Here is an 8,358-nt window from a genome sequence, read left to right on the forward strand (position 1 = left end):
TCCCCAGTAAAACACAAAGAATTGGTGTTTGAACTCCTAGAGGCCATAAACCTCCCCAAACAGCTGGCAGTCATTCATTGCAAGGGAGACCAGAAAGGGGACAGGTATATAGTCATGGGGAATAACAGAGCAGACCTGGCTACTAAACAGGCAGCCTGAGCATCCAGGCCTGAGGGAGAGTTAGCCCTCATTCCCAACTTCCCCAGTATGCCGACAGCGAAAAGGAAGAAGGAGGGAAGAGAGGATTTACCCAGCAAGGTCCAGGCGGGTGGCTAGTCAGTGATAAAAGAGTCCTCTGTGCTCCCCAGTCTACACTATGGAAAATGGTTAAGGGCCACCCACTATGGAAGAGATGCATTAACAAGCCTACTGAGTAGGTGCCTTTATGATAAAAACCTATACCAGGTGGTTAAACCCAGGTGGTGCTGAATTGCAAAACCTGCCAAAGAAACAATCCTCAGTCACACCCAATACCCCCTCCACTCGTAAAGCCAGTCCAGCACAGAGGAACCTACCTGGGAGAGGACTGGCAAATAGATTTTGCTGTCATGCCTCCTTGCCAAGGTTATAAATATCTGCTAGTCTATGCCGACACTTTTACAGGATGGATAGAAGCCTTCCCAGCTAGGACTGAGAAGGCCACTGAAGTAAGACCCTCCTGAAGGAGATCCTCCCAGATACAGGCTCCCAAGGTCCTTGCAGTCAGATAACGGCCTGGCTTTTGTAGCCAAATTGACCCAGGGACCATCCACAGCCTTGGGAATCAATTACAAGTTACATGCAGCCAGGCATCCCCAATCATCTGGAAAGGTAGAAAGAATGAAGCAAACTTGGATGAACACTTTAGCTAAGTTATGCCAAGAGACCCAGGAGTCCTGGATAAGACTACTCCTAATCACCCTCCTGAGAATTAGAGCTGTCCTGAGAGGTGATCTGAGATTCAACCCCTATGAAATGTTATATGGTCTATCTTTTCTTACTGTTGACCTCCTAATAGACCCAGAGCTTAACAACTCCCTATGATACATCATTAATCTGGGAGAGGTACAAGAAGCCTTAAGGGAGTATGGTTAGAAGATGCTATCTGCCCCCGGGGAGAGGGGGTGGGCACCTCTGTCGGCCCAGGAGATCCTGTTCTCCTAAAGCCTTGGAAGGAAGGGACCCCAGATCACTTACAAGAAAAATGGAAAGGCCCCTTCCAGGTAATCCTAGGCAGGAACCCCAACTGTAGTCAAGCTGCAGGGAGTGTCTCCATGGATACATAACTCCAGGATAAAACTTTACAACCCACAGGGACCGAAGACACCACCCAACTGTGAACAGCCAGGAGCCCACTACACCTGTAACCCCCTTGAAGATTTGAAACTGCTGTTTAAGAAGCAGTCAAGGTTACTGCCCAAAGATAGATAAGTATAAAAACATGAGAGCTTTGCGGCCGGTGGTGTGTCTTTTCCTCCCCATCTGCCTTGCTGAATGGAAAGATAATACTTCAGTGAAGCTTACAGGAGCCTATCCCTCAGGGTGCCTGTACCACCTGGGAACAACACCATATACAAAATCTAACTCAAAATGGATCAAAGAGCTAAATATAGACTCTAGAAGAAAAAATATGATCAACGCTAGAGGCCCTAATACATGTGATGCAAATCACAACAAACAAGCTCCAGATGATAAGCTAGATAACTGGGATCTTCTAAAAATTAAACACTTAATGCTCATCAAAAGATTTCACCAAAAGAGTAAAAAGAGAACCTAGAGACTGGGAAAAAAATTTTGGCTATTACAAATCAGACAAAGGTCTGATTTCTAAAATCTACAAGAAAATCCAACACCTCTATAATAAAAAGACAAATAATCCAATGAAAAAATTGGCAAAGGAAATGAACAGACACTTCACCAGAGAAGACATTCAAGTGGCCAACAGATACATGAGGAAATGCTCACGGTCTCTGGCCATCTCAGAAATGCAAATCAAAACCACAATGAGATACCATCTCACCCCGGCATTACTGGCACAAATCAATAAAACAGAAAATAACAAATGTTGCAGGGGCTGCAGGGAGATCGGAACTCTTATACACCGCTGGTGGGAATGCAAAGTGGTACAACCATTTTTGAAAACAATATGGCACTTCCTTAGAAAGCTAGAAATAGAAATACCATATGATCCAGTAATCCCACTCCTAGAGATATATCCTAGAGAAATGAGTTGTCACATGAATAGACATAGGTACACCCATGTTCGTTGCAGCATTGTTCACAATAGCAAAAAGATGGAAACAACCTAGATGCCCATCAACAGAAGACTGGATAAACAAACTGTGGTACATACACACAACAGAGTATGATGCAACGATGAGCAACAATCAATCTGTGAAGTATCTTATAACATGGATGCATCTGAAGGACATTATGTTGAATGAAAGAAGTCAATCACAAAAGGACAAATAGTGTATGAGACCACTACTGTAAAAACTCATGAAAAGGTTTACATACAAAAAGAAACAATCTTTGATGGTTATGAGAGAGGGAGGGGTGGGGATGGAAAAAACACTTAAAACACCATAGATAAGTGGAAACTTTGGTGAAGGGTAAGACAGTACATAATACTGGGGAAGCCAGCACAGCCTGTACAAGGCAAGGTCATGGTAGCTCCATAGACACATCCAAACTCCCTGAGGGACCGAATGGCTGAGCTGAGGGGTGTGGGATCCATGGTCTCAGGAAACATCTAGCTCAACTGGCATAACATAGTTCGTAAAGAAAATGTTCTACCTTCCACTTTGGTGAGTAGCGTCTGGGGTCTTAAAAGCCTGTGAATGGCCATCTAGGATACTCCACTGGTCTCACTCCTTCAGGAGCAAGGAAGAATGAAGACAACTAGAAATACAAGGGAAAGAGTAGTCCAAAGGACTAATGGGCCACATCTACCAAGTCCTCCACCAGACTGAGTCCAGTACAAGTAGATGGTGCTCGGCTACCACCACTGACTGCTCTGACAGGGATCATAGTAGGGGGTCCTGGACAGAGCTGGAGAAAAACTTGGAACAAAATTCTAGCTCAAAAAGAAAGACACACTTGCTTGCCTGACAGAGACTGGAGAAACCCTGAAGAGTATGGCCCCTGAACACCCTTTCAGCTCAGTAATGAGGTCACTCCAGAGGTTCACCCTTCAGGCAGAGATTTAACAGGCCCATGGAAGAGAACAAGACTAAATGGGCTCACCAGCCCTGGGGCAGGGACTGGAAGGCAGGAGGGAACAGGAAAGCTGGTAATAGGGAACCCAGGGTTGAGAAGGGCAAGTGTGGACATGTCGTGGGGCTGTTAACCAGTGTCATAGAACAATGTGTGTACTAACTGATGAGAAACTAGTTTGTTCTCTAAACCTTCATCTAAAGTACAATTTTTTTTAAAAAAAATGTTTAAAAATACAATAAATGGATGCACAAAATGCATTAACAGATATTTCACCAAAGAAGATATACAGATGGTAAATAAGCACATTCTGAGATGTTCAACATCGTTAGCCATTAGGGAAATGCAAATTAAAACCAGGAGGAGAGCTTATTAGAACAGCTAAAATAAAAAATAGTGATAATACCACTGGTGAGGCTGTGGATGGCTCTCAAGGGTATCATGTTGAATGAGGGAAAAAAGTTTCAGAAGACTACACTGTTCTCTTGGCCATCTAGTGCTGCCATAACAGATATACCGCAAGGGGATGGCTTTAGCAAAGAGAAATTTATTCTCTCACAGTCCAGTAGGCTACAAGTCCGAATTCAGGGCGCCAGCTCCAGGGGAAGGCCTTCTCTCTCTGTAGGCTGGAGGAAGGTCCTTGTGGCGCGTCAGTCTTCCCTTGGTCTGGGAGCATCTCAGTGCAGGAACCTCAGGTCCAAAGGACACGCTCTGTTCCCAGCACTGCTTTCTTGGTAGTATGAGATTCCCCCGTCTCTCTGCTGGCTTTTTTCTTTTATCTCAAGAGATTGCCTCAAGGCACAATCCAATCTTGTAGACTGAGTCCTGCATCACTAACACAAATGCTGCCAATCCTTCCTCATTAACATCATAAAGGCAAGATTTGCAACATACAGGAAAACCACAGTACTGGAAATCATGGCCCAACCAAACTGATACACACATTTTTGGGGGGACATAATTCAATCCATGACAACGGTACATAATTTAATCTTTATAAAATTCTAAAATGACAAAAGTATAGAGATGGGGTACAGATTAGTGGTTGCCAGGGGCTAGTGATAGAGGTGGGGGTGTGACTATAAAGGAGTAACGAAAGGGAGATCTTTTGGTGACAGAACAATTCTGTAATTTTATTGTGGTTACACGAATCTACACATGACAAAATGGCACAGAATTACACACAATGCACGTAAAACTGGTAAAATCCGAATGTCTGTGGATTGTAACAATATCAATTTCCTCGTTTTAATATTATAAGATGTTATCATTCTGGGAAACTGGGTAAAGGGTACAAGGAACCTTTCTGTACTATTTTTACAACTTAATGTGAATCGGCAACTATTTCAAAATAAAAAGTTAAATCTAAAATTTAATCTTAGGTCGTTGGCTATACAAAAGTAAGTCACAGGCCAAATTTAACTCTCAGGCCATTTTTTACCCACCCTGATCTAGAGGGGCCTAAGAAGACCTTCTGGTGGGTGTTGCAAATACATTGTGATTCCACAAACAGGTAATTCAAGAATATAATTTATTTTGATAAAAATCAAAACAGTGATTGACTTGAGGCACATTCACTGGAAAGGGATAAAACAGCATTTTCTGGGCTGATGGAAGGTGATGGTCATACAGGTACATTCAGCTGTCAAAACTCATTTATCCATATACTTAAAATCTACTCAATTTTTGTATGTGAAATATACCTCAATAAGAAGTAAAAGTGATGAGTACACATCAGTGGCGTTACGGCCGTGGCTGTGGGAATGGCCTCAGAAGCCTGAGCAGCGGGGGCATAGAGGAGGAGAGAGCTCAAGTGGTGGTCTCAGCACCCCAGCGACTGAAGGATGGCGGCAGGGTCTGTGGGAGGATCAGCACCACCAGCTCTCCTGCAGGCGGCTAGGGTAGTGCTACATCGCTGTACTACATATGACACACATTAAGACAGCAATCTGGGCCCGCAAGACCTACAGGAGCCACAAGAATTCAGTTCCTTTTCAACCTTCAATTCAGTCCCAAGGGCTCAAAGGGGATAGATTTCCTAGACATGGAAAGCACTGGATCAGAAGCTTGTCAGAATTCCCCAAAACTCTCTTTCCCCAATGAAGTATATAACTTTAACTTATATTTGTTAAATGTGGGTAAAGACAAGCCTCAGGTCAGCTTTCAGCAAATGTTCTTGACCTCTGGAGCCTCCCAGATCAATTGCTTTAGATTTATGTAACATAAAATTACAGTGCTTGCAACAAAGTACTCGTATCAGATAAAATTCTCCAATGAAAGCACAAAGTTATCAAACCCAGTAAACCATATGCAGGGAAGAGGGCAAATTCAGAAAGCACTTCAAGGTGCTACAGACTTGGTGCCTGTGAAGAGACATTCAACCCCCATGGACCCTGTGAAACAGGATTTGAAAGACACATGTCAACCACAGTGTTTCTTTGTGGCCAAATAGGAAAGGGGTGATTAGTTTACTGGCACAAAAAGCCTACAAAAAGCCCGAGCTGCTTACCTGATTGCAGAAGATGGGAGTCTATCGAAAAGGAAGAGCTCCCCAGGAGCAATTCTAAAACAGGGAATCAATCTGAGTCCTAAGAACCTCTCATTTACCTTAAAGGATTATGTTTTTAAAGAGCTTCAAAGATACTGGCTTGGATACAATAAAATAGACAGTCATTAGAGTTAGTGCTATCTAGAAAACCAAATCTATCTCAGAAAGCTGCCAGCATGAACCTTCAGAATCTTCTATATGCTGACCTTCCTCTCAGAAATGGCTTTTGGGTTCATATTTTATTGATCCTTTAACAAATAGAAAGCTAGAACATCTCAACAGACAAATAGATTCCCACCACCATTAAATGGTCATTGAAATCCCATCAGTCGAAAAATGCTGCAGACATCTGGCTATTTCCTGCAGCTGATGCCATCCCCACTCCACCTCTGACTTAACCCACCCGCCCAGCTCAAATCCTCCTACTTTAAATTCTAATTTATCTTCCCCTAGCCCTCCAGATGATCAAGACCTGCCTACTAACAGTTTTAGTCTACCAAACAAACAAACAAAAAAAAACCAAACCCAGTGCCGTCGAGTCAATTCTCATTCACAGCGACCCTATAGGACAGAGTAGAACTGCCCCATAGAGTTTCCAAGGAGCACCCGGCGGATTCAAACTGCCGGCCCTTTGGTTAGCAGCGGTAGCACTTAACCACTACACCACCAGGGTACAAGGACCCGTAAGATAAACATACATCCAGGACTTCTCTGGAAACCTTACCCCCCCGCCACCCGCCGTCGGCTCTAAAGTGTCCAAAACCTATGGAAGAAAACCATTTGTCCAGTTAATGTACGTTATCCAATTTGTGGACATTAACATGTTCATTAACCAAAAACCAAACCCATTGCTGTCGATTCCAAGTTTACTTAGGATATCTGTCATATATGTTGGGATGTCATCGCTTTCATTTCTGATTCTGATAATTGTGTCTTTTTTCCTCATCAGCCTGGCTTACGCTGATCTTATCAAAAAGTTTTTGATTTCTTTTCGTTTTTTTTATTTCACTAAATTCTGCTCTGAATTTCATTTTCGTTCTTCTGCTTATACTGGATTTTAATTTTTTCTTATTTTTCTACTTTTTTTAAGGTGAAAACTGAGCCACTGATCTGAGCCCTTATTTTCCAATATAAGCATTTAGCACTTTAAACTTTCCTTTACGTACTGTTCTACAGGCATCCTACAATTTAGATACCGGATATGTTGTGTTTTCGTTTTCCATCACTTCAAAATATTTTTTAATTTCTTTTTTCTTCTTTGACCCATGGTTGTTTAGAAGTATGTTTTTAGTTTCCAAAAATTTGGGGATTTTTCAGATACTTTTAATGATTTCTCATTTAATTCCACTGTAGTCAGAGAACACATTTTGAATTACTTGAATCCTTTTAAATTTATTGAGACATGTTAATGGCCCAGAATGCGGTCTATCTCAGTGAATGCCCTGCATGCACTTAAAAGGGATGTATATTCTGCTGTAATTGGGTGAAATGTTCCCCAAATGTTAATTAGGCCAAGTTGACTGATAGTGTTTTTCAAGCCTACCTACTGTCTCCTTACTGAGAGCCTATCTCCTTGTTCTATCCATTATAGAGAGGGAATGGAAATTTCAAACCACAATTGTGGATTTGTGGATTTCTCCTTGCAGTTCTCTAAGTTCTTGCTTCATAAATTTTGAAGCTCTGCTATGAAGTGCATAACCGTAATTAGGGCTGTTATGTGCTGACAAACTGGCCCCTATGTCATTATGAAACGGCCTTCTTTATCCCTGGTAATATTTTTCATTCTGAATTTTGTCTGATGTTAATATAGTTCTTCCAGGTTTTACATTTAACCTATTTGTGTATTTATGTTTAAAGTGTATTTCTTGTAGGCAGCATAGAGTTGGGTTTTGCTTTTTAAATCAATGTAACAATAAAAAAAATTTTTTTTTAATGTAACAATATCTTCCTTTTAATTGGTATATTTAGACCATTTATTTATATGGTTAGGTTAAGCCTATTATCTTGATTTTGTTTTGGTCCAATCTGTTCTTTGTTCTGTTTTTTTTCTCTTTTCGGCCTTCTGTTCGATAATTGGATATTTTTTATGATTCCTTTTTACCTCCTTTTTTGGAGTACTAGCTATTAACTGTTGTTTTAGTGGTTTGTTTAGTGTTTGTACTATACGTCTTCAACTGTCCCATTCTACCTTCAAGTAATAATATACCATTTCTCAGGTACAGTAAAAGAACCTTACAATGTGGCCATGGTGATGTTTTGCCAGCATATGACATGTGGCCCTTCCAATGACAGCCACTGATTTGGCCTGCCTCCGGCAGCAGTAATGCTGCCATTGTGGATGGTGTTACCCTCTTCAGGTAGCCATATCAGAGAGCTCTTCAAAAATTTCCTTGGATAAAGAATCCCACGGTAATATTAAGCATTTGGTCAGGATTCCTATTTATCTTCTCCACAACAAAATCCAGAGCCAGGTTCTGCCGGTAATTTTTTGGCACCACCTGCAATGAAGAGAGACTATCGTCAATCAGGACACAACTCTCAAAAACACTATTAGTTCTAGATGGTCCAAACTTAAAGGGCCAAATCTCAGGGGATTCACTGAATATGTAGCATCA

The 8,358-nt window shown here is 41.6% G+C and overlaps 1 pseudogene; it reads left to right on the top strand.

The window, feature by feature from the left end:
* The first annotated feature begins 1,999 nt into the window (after positions 1 to 1,999).
* On the top strand, positions 2,000 to 6,368 carry LOC111751569 (RNA polymerase II elongation factor ELL2-like; annotated as a pseudogene).
* Positions 6,369 to 8,358: the final 1,990 nt, after the last annotated feature.

The sequence above is a fragment of the Loxodonta africana genome, chromosome 2 (genome assembly GCF_030014295.1).
Source record: "Loxodonta africana isolate mLoxAfr1 chromosome 2, mLoxAfr1.hap2, whole genome shotgun sequence".
Lineage (NCBI taxonomy): Eukaryota > Metazoa > Chordata > Mammalia > Proboscidea > Elephantidae > Loxodonta > Loxodonta africana.